This window comes from Papio anubis, chromosome 3 (genome assembly GCF_008728515.1).
Source record: "Papio anubis isolate 15944 chromosome 3, Panubis1.0, whole genome shotgun sequence".
Taxonomy (NCBI): domain Eukaryota; kingdom Metazoa; phylum Chordata; class Mammalia; order Primates; family Cercopithecidae; genus Papio; species Papio anubis.
The window spans coordinates 29888451-29911030 of record NC_044978.1 but is presented as its reverse complement, the minus strand read 5'-3'; the positions used below and the strand labels follow the sequence as shown (position 1 = coordinate 29911030).

The following is a 22580-nucleotide window of genomic DNA, read 5'->3' as shown; positions in this document are numbered from 1 at the left end:
TCTGGCAATAACTGCTGACTACCTCCTTGATCAGAGGACACAGGCTAACCTGAATGTTCTAAAAAATTTTTGCTGACTATCTTTCCCCGAGAGCTTGTATGGTTTTCTTTGTGGGGTTGTCTGAAGGTCTCTATTCTTCAAGTCCTTTCAGGTAAAAGTAATAAAAATGAACACTACCTAGTTGAAGCAGTGAAGGGACTTTGGAGTATCCCCTGGGTGCTGAAAAGAGCAGGTCAACGTCACCCGAGGAGGACGGGAGTCAGGACCCTCAGGAGCTTGGCAGTGGGAGTGGGCTGCCCTTCTCTCTGAGTGCTGGCCTCAATGTGACTTTGTCTCTGATTTTGGGTCCCGGTGTTTAACTCCTGATACCAATTTCTGGGAGAGAAAATTGAGTTCCTCCCGCTTGGATTAGGTGTTCTCTTGAGGACCTATGAGCGGTGGGCGGGATTGGGGAAAAATCACATGGCTGCCCTGTGCTCCCAGGTGTGCAGAAATTCCTAGCAGGGTGGAAACCTGGTGAGAGGGGAACCCCTTGAGAGTTGTCTCTTGTACTCAGCTAGTCTGTGTGTGCAGGAAAAACAATTTGCTATTTAAAATCCCAGCGAATCCTAAGGAAGTTTCAGAATTCCTTTTTGGAATAGATGAGTTGTTTGCCTGTGAATGAAAGATAAACACCAGGGAAAGGCTTGGAAAGTGTAGGAATGAGAAAAAAAAAATTCTAAACTGACTTTATCAATAAAACAAGAATTTGGAGGTTGCCGGGGACTGGACTGGGAAAAGAAGCTCAGCTGTAGCGAGAAAGCCAAGAGCCAAGAATGTACATGGCGAGTGCAGTGAGCTGAGGAAGTGGGCACAGTGAGGGGTATTTACAGTACGAGCATCTTTAAAAAACATTCAAACTTTTTTTTTTTTTATGTTAAAACGGGAACCACTCAGACTGTGTCCTCTCCCTCCTACTTTCCCAGAGGAAGAGAAAAACAATCCTCAATGGCAAATGGCACCTGCAGCAAAGCAACACCAAGAGCTAGCCTGGCTCTCAGGGGGAACCCTGTGCCTCCTCCTCCTCGCTCCCCCTCCTCGCTCCTCCTCCTCGCTCCTCCTCCTGGTTTCGGTGCTCTTCAGCGGTCCCCAGCCTTTTTGGCACAAGGGACTGTTTTTGTGGAGGACAATTTTTCTACAGGTTGGGTTGGGGGGCTGGTTTCAGGATGAAACTGTTCCACCTCAGATCATGAGGCATTCGATGGTCATAAGGAACGTGCAACCTAGATCCCTGGCATGCACCATTCACAATACAGTTCACGCTCCTCTGAGAATCTAATGAGGCAGAGCTCAGGCGGGAATGCTGGCTCACCTGCCGCTCACCTCGTGCTGTGTGGCCCGGTTCCTAATAGGCCACGGACCTGTACTGGTCAGCTGCCCAGGGACTGGGCACTGCTGCTCTACACTTTCAGAAAAACTTCTCTAAGAATGGACTATAGAAATGATCCCTGAAAGTAGAGTCTTAGTATGGGCATCTTACATCTAGTTTTTAATTTAGCTGGCTGGACACTGAAACATAGTCCTGTCCCTTCCCAGAATGTAGTAAAAGTCTGACCTTATGCCCAGTCTTCAGCTTGTTGGTATTTCATGTGGGGAAGGAAGTGGTGATTGGACTCATGTGAAGTATACAATGAAAGGATCCTTCAACCCAGCTAGTGGAGCTCAAAATAACTTGAAGCCAGAACCAAGTAGGAGCATATAATATTTGTAAATAGAAGTGTTCTTCTCCCTCTTTCTAAAGAATTTCAAGTGAAATTGGGAGGGGCAGAAAATTTCCTCTGGGAGTAGAAGAGAATGGTGTAGGAATTTAGACTACACTTGTTTGAATTTTAAAAGAGAGGCAATTCCAGCTGAATTTTGGGATAGAAGAATAAGAACCATATATATGTTGAAACAGTACAAATGTGGTAATATGGAGAAATTTTTAGATTGTCCTTTAAAAGTTTCACCTTGAACCTAACGTCATTGTAGCTGCAATGGCATGCACTCTGTATGTATCATCAAAATGGGGCTGGGAGCTAGTAAAGCTTAAAAATATGCACTTGTACCAGGAAAATGGTTCATTGTGAAGAATCTCAGTTCTTAGATTTCTAGAATTGCTCTGTTTCTACGCTGCTACTGTCTTGGCAGCAGGAGGGACAGAGGTGGGATCCTCACTGGTCTTTGGGCTGCTATCCTTGTGTCTGATATAAAATCACAGAAGAAGGAAAATAGCCCTGTAGAAAATTCAAGTTAGTAAGTGCTTCTGAAAAAAATGTGGCTCGTCAGCTTTCAATTTTTCATTCTAAGGAAGACGTTGATGAAATTCTAGGTGCCATTTCTCAAGTGCCAAGAGGACCAGGGTAGTGCCTCCGGGATAATGAGCTCTTTTTATTGATGTCTTTATTTATTCACTCATTCTTTTATCAGGGGTATATTTAATACATAAAATGCTTTAGAAAGATGCTGGGAACTGAGTACATAAAAAGGCAGACATTTAAATAAGGTATTAAAATATTGAGGTAAATGCCAGTAGAAGGCTGTATAAAGTGCTCAAGGGAACACCAAGAACAGTCAAATAAAATAGTTATGCCTAAAATTGGGAACAGGATGAGATGGGAGAGAAGATAATTTTGCCTATACTACACCCCACCTTTCTTTCTTACAACTCAGAAAATGTGTCCGTTTCTTACTGCTTCCAGGCCCTTCCATCGTTCCTTTTAAGACACTTTTTGTTACAGGAATTTCATTGTAGATTGTGGTTTATTGTTTTGTAATTCTTTTTTAGTATTAGGCTTTAGTGAACTGGCCTCAGGGCCCTGATCACTAGCCATAGCGTTGTCTCTATAGAGTTTTGAGTTTCGCATGAAAATTTGAAATAGAATTTGCTTTAAGTTGGAATTGTCTGTATGAAAACATTTTAAGTATGAATTCCTAACCATTAGGATAAATTTCAAGAACAGGCCTATAGAAAGAAGTATAACTGTAGTTATAAAAATAATACCGTTGCTACCAGTAACTCAAACAGCTCACAATAACAAATTCAGGCTGTCTTACTACTGCTTTAATTCCCTATATGTACCTTACGCTAGAGAAATTCAACATTGTTGAGTGATTCATTAAACATGGAATTTCAAAGTCTACTCCTTCTCTCTCTGAACTGGCGAACTTTTGTTTGGGCATAGTCACGAGTCTGTTTTGTTTTTTTGATGCACATCTCAAATGCAAACAGTAAATTTTACATTGTAGTTTTAGGCTAGTTTTGTAGCAAGAAAGAGGTCTGACTCATGCTACTTGCGGTGGATACTGTAGTGTGCCACACACATCCCCTATGTTGGACTGAGAGTCACATTCCCCTAGCTGCTGGGAGTGTTGGCTGCCCACAATTCAAGCTGAGTCCCTCCACAGGAACTGCCCTCAGCAGAAGCGAGCTGCATTATTCAAGATATTGCATCTCCTACCTCTATCTCTTAGCTGTTTGATATGGAGGTAAAATGTCTGGCTACTTTGCCTCTATCTGGGACAACTCTGAGGGGTTATCTGGAGGAGAGAATCATGTATTATTCCATAATAACTCCTGGCATTCTACTGGGCCTTTGTAGAGATGGAGTTTCTGAACCTGTGTCAGGGTCACCCATTATGGGCTAGGTTTGATCAGATCCACCAAGTCATTGCTGGACAAGATCAACAATAATTTGTCAAAAGATGGAAGCAGTACATTTTAGATATGTCATGAGTTGGTCCAGAAGGCACAAGTAAACTTAGAACCCCATGTCAGCATCACCACTCTTGCACTGGCATGAATTCCTCAGCTCACTCTTCTGGCCCTGTGGAGGATCTTTTATGACCAGCTAACTGAAGAAGAAAAAGGCCTAACTTAGTTTATGGATAAACTGGCTTAGTACATGGATGCAAGCTGAGAGTAGCCTGCTGCTTCATTACCACACCACTCAGGTGAGGCTCCCACAATATCAATAAAAGTAAATGTCCACAGTGGTCAACATTTGTGTGACACCTCCAGTAAAGATAAATCTAGATTCCTGGGTAATGGTGAATGGCTTGCGATTTAAGCAGGTGCTGCAAAGAAGAAAGATTGGAAAATCAGGAACAAGGATATCTGAGCATGTGGAAGTAGGCACAAAGTATAAAGATCTTTGTGTCTCTGTTAATGTCCACTAGAGAACATCCACTATGAAAGAGATAGTAATAACCAAGTAGACAGAATGGCCTGCCAGTCGATGTCAGCCAGCCTCTGTCATTCCTTACTCCACAGAAGGCACAATAGAATAGCCATTGTTACAGAGGTGAAGGCTATGCTTGGGCCCCAGAGCATGGGCTGCCACTCACAGAGGCTGATCTAGCTACTGTTGCTGCTCAATGTCCGATATGTCAGCCACAGAAATAAACACTGAGCTCCTAGTATAGCTCTCTCTCTCTCTCTGTTTTTTTTTTTTGTTTTGTTTGTTTGTTTGTTTTTTTTTTTGAGGTGGAGTTTTACTCCTGTTGCCCAGGCTGCAGTGCAATGGCACGATCTTGGTTCACTGCAACCTCCACCTCCAGGGTTCAAGCGAATCTCCTGCCTCAGCCTCCCAGGTATCTGGGATTACAGATACAAGACACTACACCCAGCTAATTTTTGTGATTTTAGTAGAGACGGGGTTTCACTATGTTGGCCAGGCTGTTCTCAAGTGATCTGCCCGCCTCGGCCTCCCAAAGTGCTGGGATTACAGGTATGAGCCACGGCGCCCGGCCGCACTCTCTCTATAGGGGAGCAATAAACCACTTGTTGGCAGCTCGATGACATCAAACTCTTTCCAACATGGAAGAGACAACTGTTCATCTTAACCAGAAATGATGAGATGACACATGTTCTTTTTTTTTTTTTTGAGATGATACATATTCTAAATATAGATTTGCTTTTTTCCTTTTCTTGTTTGCAGGTCCTCACTGTCTGAGGGCTTATACAATGTTTGATCTACCAACATGGTGCTCTGTGTCGTCACTGTAGACCTAAGGACCCACTTTATGGTAAAGTAGGAAGACAGTGGGCACATGACCACAGGACACAATTGTCCTTTAACATACCATGCCACACAGAATAGCCTGCCCGATAGAGTGATGGAATGGACTTTGAAGCTGGTGCCAGCTTCAAGATGAAACCCTGTGAGGATAAGGCACTGTTCTCCAGGATATATTATATACCATAAGACAGTGAGTGATTTGTGAAGTAGAAGTGACCCTGTTTGTAATAACTTTCAATGATCCGCTTGGATAGTTTGTACTTCCTGTTCCTGCAATTTTAGGTATTGAACATTTCCATCAGGAAATACAGCAAGAACTCCTTTAAACTTTCAGCAATGGATACCACCTAGTCACTTTGGATTTCTTGTGTTAAGAGACCAGTAGACAAAGAGGATATTGGCAAGAAAGTTAATCTTGATCACTAAGATGAGGTAGAGTGGCAGCTACATGATAGCGGCAGGGAAGAACCCATTTAACATTCAGATGATCCACTGTGGCATCTCTTGATACTTCCCTGGTCAGTTTTAATGATAAATGTCCAAGTACAGCAACCATCTACTGAAAAGCGCCTGGCGTGTAAGGACTCAGATTCCTCAGGGATGAGGGTCTGGGTTGCCTCAAGAGGTAAGCTATTTTGGCCACATAGTTGTGAGGTTGCGTGGCAGATGAGGAAGAAGAGGAATACTAGTTAGAGTCTCAACACTAGCTGCAATGTTTGCTGGAATTTGTTCTTTTGTAAGTTTCTCCAGAAAAGATGACCAACTAATATTCTAAAGGAGTTCTTCCTGTGTAGGCTGGTAGATGAGCGAAGTGGGTGGTGCACTTACTATATGATGCAAGCAGATCTAAATGGTACAAAGAATGGGTTTTACTGGATGCCGTGGTGTGCTTCCCAGCTGTACCTTTCAGGACAGAAGCACTTATTCCCCAGCTGCAAGGACTATTGGCTGGTGATGGTTCATAGCTGAGCGTCTCTCTGGGAATTTTCCTTGCCAGTAGAAGCCCTCTAATCCAAGCCACTTCCCCTGTCTGGGGAAACTTTTGCCTAATGCTGGCCCATGTAGGACACATAAAGGCCTATACTCTGTTGCTTCCATTGCAGGCCAACCCTGAAGGGCTATCCCAGCTCCAGAACTCCTCCTTGGATGCCAGAAGCTTCTGATAAATAACTATATTGCAGTTTGACTTCTTGCTCTGCCCAATCTTGCTTTCACACATCTTTAGAGGTATTGTTTCCCAGCACACTCTCCAATAAATTTCTTATACACAACTCTCTGCTACATAACACATTTCCCTGGGAAGCTGAGCCTGGTCTAAGAAGATTTAAAGAGTGTACACTAAGGGAATGCTGAACTCTCCAGATTCAGGAAGCCAGGGAATCATGGAAGAGCTTGGCCATGTGGAACCTCCTTTTCAGAAGAGCTTGATCTTCATTTCAGGGATTTACCATTAATATGAATTAGCTGTGCTGTTTGAGCCTGCTCCTCTCTGCCTTCCAAATGTTTCACATGCTCCCAGATCAAATGGTGTAGAGATGGAATCTGATTGGTTCAACTGATAACCATCCTTCTGTGTAGATGGATCCCTCCACTTTTTTTCCCATTGGACAACACCAGCTAATGGATGGCTGCTTTAAGGATACACAGTTGCTGTTGGTCCTATCTGTGAGGCCTGGATGGAGTCATCCTCAGACATGAACTGTTTGCCTGAGGTCCCTTAGTAGAGTCCCCAGACATGGGGAACTCTGTGAAGACTGTTTAGTATATTTATCAACAAGGAACTGGAAAGCATTCTCTTCATTAAAACAAACTTTTTTTTTTTTCCCCCCCTAGGACATTTATGTTCCTGCTGCTGTGCTTTCTTAGCAGATTTTTGGCCCGAAAATTTTGTTTGGATATCAGATCAAGTACTTATTCTATGATTTATTTAAGAGCCCTTTTATGAAATCAGTATAAATATACACAATTAGTGGGAGTGTTGTGATAAGTAAATAAATAATGGCAGTAATGTGCTGAGCCCAATGCCTGGCATATAGTAAGCCCCCAACAAATTACAGGGGTGGTGGGTGACTGTAGTTTTTATTTTCATTACTTGCCATCCTTCAGTCTGGGAAACTTTTTTTCATTTTAATTATATTTCAGTAGTAAACCTCTGACACTTCTTTCAAGGAGAAAGATTTGCTTTGGAAACTCTCAGCCAGTTATTTCCATCTCTATGCTCTTAGGTCTGTAGTCAATGTTTTTCAATTTCCAGGGGTTAAGTGAGGACACCAAAATATTGTTAGCATAGTATATAGTTGCAAGCCTTTTGGTTCTATTTGGTTAAGTGCTTTATGATCTATTTTATTTGTTAGTCCCAACACAGCCTTGTGAGGTGCATGTTTATTCTTATTTTTACCCTATAGATGGTTTTTAATTAGCCTAAGCAAGTTCATGCAACCTTAAGAAGGTCAGTGGTGGTGCATAAATTCAATTCCTTCAAATCCTAGAATTCTACCTTGTCCTTTGGGCCTTGCTGTTTTTCCTGATTTCTGTGTTTTTGACATGGTTATAGATGTAAGCTATAGTTCAAAGGGAAAAAGCAAAGAAATCAATGTGACTTTTTAATGAAAGAATTTAAATCAAGCAAGACCCCATCAGCTCAGCATTAAATTAAATAGATTTTTTAAAGTTTTAGTTTATGAATGTCAATTTCTGAAATTTTCACACTTTCTCTATTTTTCCGTTGCAAATTCATTAAATGTCAGACTAAAATAATTTACATTTTTAAATATTTGACTTCTTATGATTTGACTTCTCACCAAAAAACTTATGAAGTCTTCTTCTTGGCAAGTCCTTTTCTGCTGCTTTCAGAACAATGTGAAAATCTGCACTGTTCTCACCTTCTATCAAAGGAAATGAGAGAATTACAGAGGTAATGCATTTGGAAATGCTAATATTATATAATGCTATGCAATTTTGAGATCCTAAAATGAACCTTTGGCTCTTCAGAAGCCCAAGAGAAGGGCTTTTGTGGAAGAGGATCTTGGAAGTGTGAACTTTTGAAAGTCAAAGAGTTTAATGAAAAGGCAGCAGTCTTTGTCCTATCCCTTCCTACCCCTAGTTTTGAGATACAGATGCAACTCTTTTCAACTGTTTTAACTGCATATTTCTAAATAATAAGTAACTAATATTATTTGTTATTTTTATTTTTAAACATTATCTAATGAAATGGACTGTATTGACTTCTTAGAGATGCAGATTACTATCTTTTAAGCCGTAGCAAATTATTCCAAAACTTAGAGGTTTGATACAACAACCATTTATTTTCTCATAGTTTCTCCAAGTCAGAAATATGAGTATAACTTAACTGAGTACTTCTAGCTCAAGATCTCCCATGAAATTGCAGTCAAGCATTGGCTGGAGCTGTGATTTCATCTGAAGGCTCATCTAAGAGAAGAAACACTTTTAAGTTCACACTTGGAAAAAGCAGGTTCTTTACAGGATGTTGGGCTGAGGATTTTATGTCCTTGCTGGGTTTTGACTGTGAAGGCCTTCCTCCATTCCTTACCATGTGAGTCTCTCCATAAGGCAGCTTACAACATAGCACTGGTTTTCTCAGAATGAGCAACAGTGAGAGTAAGAGAGAGTAGAAAAGTTGAAGCCCCAGTCCTCAATCTTTCTCTTTTTTTTCGAGACAAGAGTTTCGCTCTTGTTGCCTTGGCTGGTGTGCAGTGGTGTGATCTTAGCTCAGTGCAACCTCCACCTCCCTGATTCAAGCAATTTTTCTGCCTCAGCCTCCTGAGTAGCTGACATTACAGGCACATACCACCAAGCCCGGCTAATTTTTTTTTTTGTATTATTGTAGAGATAATATTATAGAGATAATATTGGCCAGGCTGGTCTCGAACTTCTGACCTCAGGTGATCTGCCTGCCTTGGCCTCCCAAAGTGTTGGGATTACAGGCATGAGCTACTGTGCCTGGCCGTCTTCAGTGTTTTTCTAACCTAATATTGTTCCATACCGTCTGCTATACTCTGTCACAGTCAGTAAGTCCAGTTCACACTCAAATCAAGAGGATTAAACAAGGGCTTGAATTCCAGAAGGCGGACATTATTGGGAGCAATCTTAGAAGCTGCCTTCCATAGTTCATCCTCCAGATCCCAGTAATTCATGTCCATCCCACATACAAACACATCCATTCTCAACCAATATCTCCCAAAGTTTCATCTCATAGCATCAGCTCAAATTCCAGAGTCTTAAGTCAGGTCCAAGTGTGGATGGGATTCACCAGGTACCATTCCTTAAGCCCATATTCTTTCAATTTGCAGACCTGTGAAAGAGGCAAATTTCCTCTAGTTTCCACACCCCTTGTAAAGTGGTGGAACAGATATAGGCTGGCTATCTGTTACAAACATTTCTTTTGAAAAAAAGGGAAAATTGGAAACATAAGATAGTCATTGCTTGATGGGAGTTGTGAACTCCAGCAAAACAAATGTTTAAAGATTAATTAGATCTCAAAGCCTGAAATATTATTCATAACATTTGGTCCTGCTCTCTGTGCTCTTGGTTTCACCTCTTTGTCATCCTTTCTTTTTCATAAAAGATACCATGTATTTACATTTGAGTAGTTTTCTCTTCTTATCTGGGATTTTGACTTTGTTCCAAATGCTGTCTGTTTTGTAGATTCTTCCCTTATCTCCTTATTCCTTGTGTCACCAGTTTCCTATTCAAAGTCTAAGTTAATGAGTATGTTTGATAAAGCTCAGGCTTCATTGACCATTGACCTACTTACCAGGGAAGCTGGGGAAGTACTTAAATCTTCACTTTCTTGAGTGGGATTCTGAGTTTTCTAAGACCCAAAAGATTGAGAATTTCCCCACTTGGGATTTTAGATATTGGTCAGTCAAAAGAATGACAAGTGTTCCTTATAGTCATCTTTTGAGCTTAAAAATGCATTTTCTTATATGTATATATCTTTGACATGTACTATCTTTATACTCACACCTTATAATTATTTTTATTTAATTAATTAATTTTTCTTCAGCTTATTTTAAGTTCTGGGGTACCTGTGTAGGATGTGTGGGTTGGTTACATACATAAACGTTTGTCATGGTGATTTGCTGCACAGCTCAACCTATCACCTAGGTATTAAGCCCAGCATCCATTAGCTATTCTTCCTGATGCTCTCCCTCCCTCTGCCATCCCTGACGGGCCCCAGCGTGTGTTGTTACCCCAATGTGTCCAAGTGTTCTTATCATTCACCTCCCACTTATAAGTGAGAACATGTTGTGTTTGGTTTTCTGTTCCTGCATTAGTTTGCTGGGAATAATGGCTTCCAGCTCCATCCATGTCCCTGAAAAGGACATGAACTCATTTCTTTTTATGGCTGCATAATATTCCATGGTGTATATGTACCACATTTTCTTTATCCAGTCTATCATTGATGGGCATTTGGGTTGGTTCCATGTCTTTGCTATTGTGAATAGTGCTGCAGTGAACATACATGTGCATGTATCTTTATAACACAATGATTTATATTCCTTTGGGTATATAGCTGGTAATGAGATTGCTGGGTCAAATGGTATTTCTGCTTCTAGATCTTTGAGGAATTGCCACATTGTCTTCCACAATGGTTGAACTAATTTACACTCTCACCAACCATGTAAAAGCATTCCTTTTTTTGCACAGCCTTGCCAGCATCTGTGGTTTCTTGACTTTTTAAGAATAGCCATTCTGACTAGTGTGAAATGATGTATTAGTCAGGATTCTAGAGGGACAGGACTAATAGGATAGATGTATATATGAAAGGGAGTTTAATAAGAAGTACTGACTCATGCTATCACAAGGTGAAGTCCCACAATAGGCTGTCTGCAAGTTGAAGATCAAGAAAGCCAGTCTGAGTCCCCAAACCTCAAAAGTAGGGAAGCCAGCAGTGTAGCCTTCATTCTCTGGTGTAAGTCCAAGAATCCAAAAGCTGAAGAAATTGGAGTCCAATGTTTGAGGGCAGGAAGCATTCATCATGGGAGAAAGATGAAGGATGGAGGACTCAGCCTTCCATGTTTCTCTGCCTGTTTTATCCTAGCCACTCCGGCAGCTGATTAGATGGTATCCACCCAGACTGAGGGTGGGTTTGCCTCTCCCAGTTCACTGACTCAATTGTTGATCTCCTTTGGCAACACCCTCACAGACACACCCAGGAACAATACTTTCCATCCTTTAATCAATCAAGTTGACACTCAATATTAACTATTAGAGATGGTATCTCATTGTGGTTTTGATTTGCATTTCTCTAATGATCAGTGACGTTTAGCTTTTTTTCATATGTTTGTTGGCTGCATTAATGTCTTCTTTTGAGAAGTGTCTGTTCATTTTCTTTGCCCACATTTTATTTTATTTTTTTGAGATGGAGTCTCACACTGTCACCCAGGCTGTAGTGCAGTGGCGCAATCTTGGCTCGCTGCAAGCTCCGCCTCCCAGGTTCATGCCATTCTCCTGCCTCAGTCTCCCAAGTAGCTGAGACTACAGGCACCCACTCCCTCACCCTGCTAAGTTTTTGTGTTTTTAGTAGAGATGGGGTTTCACCGTATTAGCCAGGATGCTCTCGATCTCCTGACCTTGTGATCCGCCCGCCTTGGCCCCCTAAAATGCTGGGATTACAGGCCTTAGCCACTGTGCCCAGCCTGCCCACTTTTTAACTTTTTTTTTTTTTTTCCTTTTAAATTTGTTTAAGTTTCTTGTAGATTCTGGATATTAGACCTTTGTCAGATGGGAAGATTGCAAAATTTTTCTCCCATTCTGTAGGTTGTCTGTTCACTTTGATGATAGTTTCTTTTGCTCTGTAGAAGCTCTTTAGTTTACTTAGATCTCATTTGTCAATTTTTGCTTTTGTTGCAGTTGCTTTTGATGTTTTTGTCATTTATTTTATTTTAAATTCATGGAGATGAAACTCAGAACAAAGTACCATAGTCAGGAAAAAAAAAAAAAAAAAAAGGATTAACTGGAAATGTATGTTCTTATGAATTAAATTTAAAAACTAATATTTGTGTTAAGTCTTTCTCCAAGAAGCTCTAACTAGTCAGAGTGCAGGGGAAGACTTTGGGATTTGGTCAGTATGTACTCACTTGGGGATCAATTTTGAGATACTATTTACAGCTCAATACCCAACATTGCTATTTCATGCATGACATACGATTGACCTTTGGGAAGAGAAGTCTGATCTTACATTTTAGATTAAGGGCCGTTGTATGTATTGCCTAATGCTCATCAAGCATTAAATTGTAGGTAGACTAAATTTCTCAATGTTCTATTAGTGGGAGATTGAAAATTCAACTTTCTAAGGAGTTTCTACTAAAAAAAAAAACTTTTGGATGTTTATGAGTCAGATAAGACCAATGTGACCTTTTTCATTCATTGCTATATTTCCATACTTTGATGGGAAATACAGATTCCAGGTTGTTTAATTATGAAAAACCTTTGATTTATACATTTTATACCTTTTATTATACTTTTTGGAATATACTTCCTTGATTTTCCTGGTATCTTTGACAAATGAAACATGCTTTCTTGAATATAAGGACAGAAAATACTTTCTCTGCAACATCAGAGGAGGCTTTTTTTTCCATTTTAAAAATTGTGATAAAATATATATAACATAAAAATTACCATCTTAAGCATTTTTAAGTGTAAAGCTCAGTGGTATTAAGTACATTTCCATTGTTGTTCAACTATCACAACATCCATCTTCAGAACTCTTTTTTTTTTTTTTTTTTTTTTAAATTTATTTATTATTATTATACTTTAAGTTGTAGGGTACATGTGCATAACATGCAGGTTTGTTACATATGTATACTTGTGCCATGTTAGTCTGCTGCACCCATCAGCGTCATTTACATCAGGTGGGTATAACTCCCAATGCAATCCCTCCCCTCCCCTCCCCATGATAGGCCCGATTGTGTGATGTTTCCCCTTCCTGAGTCCAAGTGATCTCGTTGTTCAGTTTCCACCTATGAGTGAGAACATGCGATTGTTTACAGTTTTCTGTTCTTGTGATGGTTGCTAAGAATGATGGTTTCCAGCTGCATCATGTCCCTACAAGGGCGTAAACTCATCCTTTTGATGGCTGCATAGTATTCCATGGTGTATATGTGCCCATTTCTTAATCAATCTGTCACTGATGGACATTTTGGGTTGATTCCAAGTCTTTGCTATTGTGAATAGTGCTGCAATAAACATACGTGTGCATGTGTCTTTATAGCAGCATAATTTATAATCCTTTGGGTATATCCCCAGTAATGGGATGGCTGGGTCATATGGTACATCTAGTTCTAGATCCTTGAGGAGAATGCATGCATACTGTTTTCCATAATGGTTGAACTAGTTTACAATCCCACCAACAGTGTAAAGGTGTTCCTATTTCTCCACATCCTCTCCAGCACCTGTTGTTCCTGACTTTTTAATTGATAAGCCAAAATTTCTAACTGGTGTGAGATGGTATCTCATTAATGGTTTTGATTTGCATTTCTCTGATGGCCAGTAGTGATGACATTTTTTCATATGTCTGTTGGCTGTATGAATGTCCTCTTTTGAAATGTCTGTTCATCCTTTGCCCACTTTTTGATGGGGTTGTTTGTTTTCTTGTAAATTTGTTGGAGTTCTTTTGTAGGTTCTGGATATTAGCCCTTTGTCAGATTAGGTAGATTGCAGAAATTTTCTCCCATTCTGTAGGTTGCCTGTTTCACTCTGATGGTAGTTTCTTTTGCTGTGCAGAAGCTCTTTGGATTTGAATTAGATCCCATTTGTGAGATTTTGGCTTTTGCTGCCGTTGCTTTTTGGTGTTTAGACATGAAGTCTTTACCCATGCCTATGTACAGATAATGGTACTACCTAGGTTTTCCTCTAGGATTTTTATGGTATTAGGTCCTAACATTTAAGTCTCTAATCCCATCTTGAATTAATTTTCATTATAAGAGAGGTAAGGAAAGGATCCAGCTTTCTACTTGTAAGCGTAATTTTCCCAACACCATTTATTAAATAGGGAATCCTTTCCCCATTTCTTGTTTTTTCTCAGGTTTGTCAAAAGATCAGATGGCTGTAGATGTGTGAGTATTCTGAGGACTCTGTTCTGTTCCATTGGTCTATATCTCTGTTTTGGTACCAGTACCATGCTGTTTTGGTTACTGTAGCCTTGTAGTATAGTTTGAAGTCAGGTAAGCGTAGTGCCTCAACTTTGTTCTTTTGACTAGGATTGTCTTGGAGATCACGGGCTCTTTTGGTTCCATATGAACTTTAAAGCAGTTTTGTCCAATTCTGTGAAGAAACTCATTGGTAGCTTGATGGGGATGGCATTGAATCTATAAATTACCTTGGGCGGTATGGCCATTTCCGATATTGATTCTTCCTATCCATGAGCATGGTATGTTCTTCCATTTGTTTGTGTCTCTTTTTATTTCACTTTGAGCAGTGGTTTGTAGTTCTCCTTGAAGGGTTGCTTTACATCCCTTGTAAGTTGGATTCCTAGGTATTTGATTCTTTCTTTGAAGCAATTGTGAATGGAAGTTCATTCATGATTTGGCTCTGTGTTTGTCTGTTATTGGTGTATAAGAATTAGCGTGATTTTTGCATTAATTTTTGTATCTGAGACTGCTGAAGTTGCTTATCAGCAGGAGATTTTGGGCTGAGACAATGGGAACTACAAATATACAATCATGTCATCTGCAAACGGGACAATTTGACTTCTTCTTTTCCCTAGCTGAATACCCTGATTTCTTTCTCTTGCCTAATTGCCTAGCCAGAACTTCAACGCTATGTTAATAAGTGGTGAGAGAGGGCATCCCTGTCTTGTGCCAGTTTTCAAAGGAATTTTTTAGTTTTGCCCATTCAGTATGATATTGGCTGTGGGTTTGTCATAAATAGCTCTTTATTATTTTGAGTCACGTTCCATCAATACCCGAATTTATTGAGCATTTTTTATGAAGGGCTGTTGAATTTTGTCAAAAGCCTTTTCTGCCATCTATTGAGATAATCATGTGGTTCTTGTCTTTGGTTCTGTTTTATTAACAGTTATGTTTATTGATTTAGAATGTTGAACCAGCCTTGCATCCCAGGGATGAAGCCCACTTGATCATGGTGGATAAGCTTTTTGATGTGTTGTTGAATCCGGTTTGCCAGTATTATTTTATTGAGGATTTTTGCATCGATGTTCATCAGGGATATTGGTCTAGATTCTCTTTTGTTGTGTCTCTGCCAGGCTTTGGTATCAGGATGATGTTGGCCTGTAAAATGAGTTAGGGAGGATTCACTCTTTTTCTATTGATTGGAATAGTTTCAGAAGGAATGGTACCAACTCCTCCTTATACTCTGGTAGAAATTCAGCTGTGTGAATCCATCTGGTCCTGGACTTTTTTTTTGGTTGGTAGGCTATTAATTATTGCCTCAATTTCAGAGCCTACTATTGTGAGGTCTATTCAGGATTCCAACTACTTCCTGGTTTAGTCTTGGAAGGAAATTAGCCAAGTGTCAAATTATCCATTTCTTCTAGGTTTTCCAGTTTATTTCGTAGAAGTGTTTATAGTATTCTCTGATGGTAGTTTGTATTTCTGTGGAGATTAGGTGGTGATATCCCTTTTCGTTTTAATTCGTCGATTTGATTCTTCTCTCTTTTCTTCTTTATTAGTCTTGCTAGTGGTCCTGTCAATTTTGTTGATCTTTTCAAACAACTCCCTGGATTCATTGATTTTTGGAGGGTTTTTGTCTCTATCTCCTTCAGTTCTGCTCTGATCTTAGTTATTTCTTGCCTTCTGCTAGCTTTGAATGTGTTTGCTCTTGCTTCTCTAGTTCTTTTTAATTCGCGATGTTAGAGTGTCAATTTTTTGATCTTTCCACTGCTTCTCTTGTGGGCATTTGGGCTATAAATTTCCCTCTGCACACACTGCTTTAAATGTGTCCCAGAGATTCTGGTATGTTGTATCTTTGTTCTCATTGGTTTCCAAAGAACATCTTTATTTCTACCTTCATTTCGTTATGTACCCAGTAGTCATTCAGGAGCAGGTTGTTCAGTTTTCCATGTAGTTGAAGACGGTTTGATTGGTTTCTTAGTCCTGAGTTCTGGTTTGATTGCACTGTGGTCCTGAGAGAGACAGTTTGTTATAATTTCTGTTCTTGTACATTTGCTGAGGAGTGCTTTACTTCCAATATATGAGGTCAATTTTTGGAGTAAGAAATGCGATGTGGTGCTGAAGAATGTATATTCTGTTGATTTGGTGGAAGTTCTATAGATGTCTATTAGGTCTGCTGCAGAGATGAGTTCAATTCCTGGACATCTTGTTAACTTTCTGTCTAGTTGTTCTGTCTAATGTTTGACAGTGGAGTGTTGAAGTCTCCCATTATTATTGTATGGGGTGAGTCTCTTTGTAAGAAGTCTCTAAGGACTTGCTTTATGAATCTGGGTGCTCCTGTATTGGGTGCATATATATTTAAGGATAGTTAGCTCTTCCTGTTGAATTGATCCTTGACCATTATGTAATGGCCTTCTTTGTCTCTTTTGATCTTTGATGGTTTAAAGTCTGTTTATCCAGAGACTAGGATTGCAACCCTGCTTTTTTGTTCTCCATTTGCTTGGTAAATCTTCCTCCATCCCTTTATTTTGAGCCTATGTATGTCTCTAGTGTGAGATGGGTCTCTGAATACAGCAGACTGATGGGTCTGACTCATCCAGCTTGCCAGTCTGTGTCTTTTAATTGGAGCATTTAGTCCATTTACATTTAAGGTTAAGATTGTTATGTGTGAACTTGATCCTGCCATTATGATATTAACTGGTTATTTTGCTTTCGTTAGTTGATGCAGTTTCTTCCCTAGCCTCGATGGATGCTTTACATTTTGGCATGTTTTTGCAATGGCTGAGTACGGTTGTTCCTTTCAGTGCTTCCTTCAGGGTCTCTTGTAAAGGCGGGGCTAGTGGTGACAAAATCTCTAAGCATTTGCTTATCTGTAAAGGATTTTATTTCTCCTTCACTTATGAAACTTAGTTTGGCTGGATATGAAAATTCTGGGTTTAAAATTCTTTTCTTTAAGAATGTTGAATATTGGCCCCACTCTCTTCTGGCGGAGAGTTTCTGCGAGATCTGCTGTGGAGTCTGATGGGCTTCCCTTTGTAGGTAATGACCTTTCTCTCTGGCTGCCCATAAGATTTTTCCTTCATTTCAACTTTGGTGAATCTGGCAATTATGTGTCTTGGAGTTGCTTTCTTTATAGGGTATAGCTGTGGCGTTCTATTATTTCCTGGATTTGAATGTTGGCCTGCCCTACCTGGGACGGGGATTCTCCTGGATGATATCCTGAAGAGTGACTTCCAACTTGGTTCATTCCCCTCACTTTCCAGGCGCAATCAGGCGATAGATTTGGTCTTTTTATAATCCCGCGCCTTAAACGCAGGCTTTTGTTCGTTTTCTTTTTCTTCTTTTTTCTTTTTGGTTTCTCTTCTTTCCTTCATTTCATTCATTGATCCTCAATGCGCTGATACTTTTCTTCCAGTTGATCGAATTAGGTTACTGAAGCTTGTGCATTTGTCGATATTTCTCGTGTCATGGTTTTTCATCTCTTTCATTTTTAGTTTATGACCTTCTCTGCATTAATTGGTCTAGCGTCAATTCTTCCACTTTTTTCAGATTTTAGTTTCTTTCGTACAGATGCGTAATTCCTCCTTTAGCTCTAAATTTGATGGACTGAAGCCTTCTTCTCTCATCTCGTCAAAGTCATTTTCCGTCCAGCACGATCCGTTGCTGGCGATGAGCTGCAACTCCTTTGCCGGGGAGATGTGCTCTTATTTTTGAATTTCCAGCTTTTCTGCCCTGCTTTTTCCCCATCTTTGTGGTTTTATCTGCCTCTGATTGCGATGATGGTGATGTACTGATGGGGTTTTTGGTGTGGAGTGTCCTTCCTGTTTGATAGTTTTCTTCAACAGTCAGGACCCTCAATATAGATCTCTGTTGGAGATTGCTTGAGGTCCAGACCCTGTTTGCCTGGGTATCAGCAGCAGAGGCTGCAGAAGATAGAATATTTCTGAACAGCAGGTGTACCTGTCTGATTCTTGCTTGGAAGCTTCCTCTCAGGGGGTATACTCCCACCCCCTGTAGTGTGGGAGTGTCAGACTGCTAGTGGGGATGTGTCTCCCAGTTAGGCTTCTCAGGGGTCCGGGTTGCCAGGCAGGCAGTCTGTCCGTTCTCAGATCTCAGCTCCGTGTTGGGAAGTCCACTGCTCTCTTCAAAGCTGTCAGACAGAGTGCGTTTCGTCTGCAGAAAACTCTGCTGCTTTGTTGTTGTTGTTGTTGTTGTTGTGTAGCTGTGCCCTGTCCCCAGAGGTGGAGTCTCAGTTGAAAATGCAGAAATCACCGGTCTTCTGTGTCGCTGGCGCTGGGAGTTGGAGACTGGAGCTGTTCCTATTCGGCCATCTTGCTCCCTCCACCGCAATCTTTATCCAGAACTCTTTTCATCTTGCAAAATTGAAACTTTATACCCATGAAACAATAACCTGCAATTTCCTCTTCCACCAGCCCCTGGCAGCAAACATTCTACTTTTCATCTAGATGATTTTGGACTATTTAAGTACCTCCTGTAAGTGAAATAATAAATATCTTGTTTTTTCGACTGGCTTATTTCACTTGGCATAATGTCCTCAAGGGCTCATCCATGTTGTCACATATGTCAGAATTTCCTTCCTTTTTAAGGCTGAATACTATTCCATTGTGTGTAGATGCTACAGTTTGCTTATCCATTCATCTGTTGATGGCCATTTGGGTTGCTTTCACATTTCAGCTATTGTGAATAATGCTGCTATGAACATGGGTATACAAATAGCTCTTTGAGAAACAGGCAGCTTTTGCTTCATTACTTTAGGTTGATTGCTTGGCAATAGCTGCTACTGGAACAATACTTGTAATTTACAAAATAACCAGGAAGGCTGATTATATTACCTAGGGTTTCAGTAGAAAGCAAAATTCAACTCAAGTGATGCAAAATATTTTGATGAAGAGAATAATACAGAGGTATGTGTTTTAGGGTATAGCGGGGGTTAAGGAAATTAACAAGGAGTGTTGAGATACCCAGACAATAGCAACAGCAGGAAGCAGTTAACATTTTTAGTTGTCAACGGGCAAGAGAGCAAATAGTGTTAACAGAAACTTCTGAGAGCTGCAGCTACAGAGAAGGAACCATGGACAGTAGCTGAACCCATGAAAAGATGCAGCTACTGCCATAAAAGTGGCCCAGAGTGGGCAGGCATGGGAACAAAATACTGCAACCTCTTTTTTCTCCTGCCCTCCAATCTTTTGCTAATAAATCCCACTGGTTGAGTCTAATCAGAAGCCAGCTAGCAAGAGCTAACTGTCCAGGGTGACATATTGGTCAGTCCTATAGTGATCAGTCTCATGGGAAGGAGCAGGGCCGAAAAGGACAAAAGAATGGACGAGGAAGCGTTCTTCCATAGATAAACATTTTCAACTTTTAGAATTTGTGCATAGGGATAGCTGACTTATTCTTCTCTTACAATTGAAAAAGTTTTATTCAATCTTTTTTTCTCTCTGCTGAGACACAAGGAAATGAGGCACACATTATTTATGAGCTTACTTTGTTTTTCATGGCAATGTGCCTTTAGAGACTGAATAACTGAATCAGAAAGTAGAATGACCAGAAATGGATCATTTCATACTGCGTACTAAAAGACACAAGCATTTAAAATTTGCTTATATCAAGCCCACTCCCAAGAAAGAATAGGAGACTGTAGTCACAGCTTCTGTGCCTGACCAGCGTTCATGCATGGGTGAGGAGAAATGCCGACTGAAGAAACTCAGCTGAAACCAAAGAGAATCTGTCAAAGTGATGAGAAATTAACTGTATAGGCTTTAGACACACTGCATGACCAGATGGGTAAATTAGGAATTGTTTGAAGAAGCTTCTGTAAAGGAGATGTGACTGAAGAAAATTATTTTATGATGTGCAAAATGCAAAAGGTGGTGCATATATGTCTGTGTCTGGGGGAAGGGTGAAAAGCAATTGGGGATTAGTAATACTGAAGGCAACACACACAGAGTGTAAGAATACTAACAGTTTCCCATTATTTAGGAGAGTTGTGACACTCTTAAAAAACCAATGGTGAGAGAATTTCTATATTCATAGAACTTTTACCACTTTTTTTTGACTGTTTCTTTCATTGTATAGAACCTCCATCAATATCTCCATTCCTCAATTCTCCAGAAAGGCAATGGCAGAATATAGGCAATTACAGGGCTGCATTTGCACATAACAGAGTCAGAGATAAACTCAGATTCTGACTCAAATTTATATTTCAACAAAACTTCCTGCTTCTGAGTTCATTGCTGAATAAGTAGATCTTGCTGCCTTTCATTGCACTTATACTACATCTGCCCTTTTGATGTAAACACACGTCTATAACATCTTTCCAATGCAATTTTCAATGAGTGACCTCATTTCAAAGCAATATTTGTTTAGCAGAGACAGTTTGCCTTGGCAAAGTTTTCTAAATAATTCATAGATGATTTCTACTAACTGAGAAATATTGGTCTCAGTGCATAAAAAGTAAGTAGCCCATGTCTATCTTAAACTAGACAAAAAGGGTATTCATTAAGAGTTATAGTCTGTAACCAAAATTTGGAAATAAATTAGTGCAATTCTCATAATGCCATTAGTTGTCACATATGGTGATAAATAATTTAAAAAGGCTTTCCTAATGGGAATTATTTTACAGCTTGGAACTCTAAGCCTACTGGTGATGGGGTATTGAGAATTTGGGACCATCTATAAAAATATGTTCAATGAACATTTTAGCAATATGTGAACCTTTCAACTAATGTGCTATTAAATTACCCCTGCCTATTTACGAATTTAAAATAAAAATTAAAAATGAAGGCTGGATGCGGTGGCTCACACCGGTAATCCCAGCACTTTTGGGGGCTGAGGTACGTGGATCACCTGAGGTCATGAGTTCGAGACCAGCCTGACCAACATGGTGAAACCCTGTCTCTACTAAAAATACAAAAATTAGCCAGGCTAATTTGTGTATGCACCTGTAATCCCAGCTACTCAGGATGCTGAGGCAGGAGAATTTCTTGAATCCAGAAGGCAGTGGTTTCAGTGAGCCAAGATTATGCCACTGCACTCCAGCCTGGGCAACAGAGCAAGATTGTCTCAAGTAAATGAGAAAGATGCAAGAAATGCTGGAAATCAGGAGTTGCTGGTTGACCTCAGCCACCAGCAAACTGTGTGGCCCTTTAGAACTGTTGTGATTTCAAAACTGTTGTCATGTAATTCTGTGACAAAAATTAAATGGAATTTTAGCCCCCAACATTTGTCTTAATGAAATAGGTTATTTGATGTGCCTAAGTAAACTAATAACTAACTTAGAACTCTTTATTTACCATGACTTTGAAAAAATGGATTGTAGAAAAAAGTTAATCCCCAAACAAATCAAATTTTATGTGAATATTATTCATTTTATGGATGTCTCCTAATGTGAATACATTTAGTCCTCTCAACCACTTGAAGTTCTCAAAAATTTCATGCTGTCTTTGCTTTTGGGCCTTTACTTATACTTTTTGTTCTCCCTATTTCCTATCTTCACCTGGATAAATCATACTCATCCTGAATCCCTTCCAAAACTGGACTGACCATGAAAGAACCCTCATAATACGTAGGCAGCATGTCTTTGCCAAGATAGGCTAGTTTTCCATTAGTAATAAATAATCACAAATTCTCAGTAGATTTAACATAACAAATCTTTAATTTCAGCCTATTCTACATATCCATTGCTGGTTTGCTGGAGGTTTCTGCTCATTGTAATTACTCATGAACCCTGGCAATGGCAGTTTTACTTGAGATACACTTCCATGATCACCTCAGTGGTGAATTGTGTCCTAACTCCTAGAGTATTCATTGTAAATTACACATCACTGCTACTCATGTATCATTGGCCAAAGAAAGTCATGTGGCCAATCTCCTTAACTTTAATATTTGTTGAGCAGCACTGGTGACTCCAAAGTAGCACAGTGGTAAAGAGCAGCACTTTGGCATTCAATAAATTGAGCTCAAATTCTGTCTCTGACCCTTGCTGGATGTAACTTCCAGCAAGTTATTTAATCTTTCTTTTGTCTGTTTCTCAGCTGTAAAATGGTTCTTATAATAGTAGATCCTTATTGGGTTTTGAAAGTTAAACGTGTTAATACAGGCAAAACACTGTATTATCAAAGTGCTTGACATCACATTGAATCAATAGTAGCTATCATTTTACCTAATATTTAGTTTTTACTGCCTTATAAATTTTGTTTCTAGGACTGTCCCCTCTACAGGAGTGTAAGCTCTGTGCTAGTGGAACTTTCCTTGTTGAGTGTTGTACCCTTAGTGTTCATAGAGGAGGAACGCAACAGGTATTTTATTCCCTTTGAGTTTCAGATGTCTGTACAGTTATTTCAGGCCATTATGGTATTACTTACGGAACTTCTGCCTCATTGAAACAAATTGCACATGGTCACATGAAAAAATTAATTTCACCTTC

The 22580-nt window shown here is 39.9% G+C and overlaps 2 pseudogenes; both read right to left on the bottom strand.

Annotated features, from left to right (window-relative positions):
* Window positions 1–927: 927 nt before the first annotated feature.
* Window positions 928–1069, bottom strand: LOC116274393 (annotated as a pseudogene).
* A 347-nt stretch (window positions 1070–1416) lies between these two features.
* Window positions 1417–1503, bottom strand: LOC116274394 (annotated as a pseudogene).
* Window positions 1504–22580: the final 21077 nt, after the last annotated feature.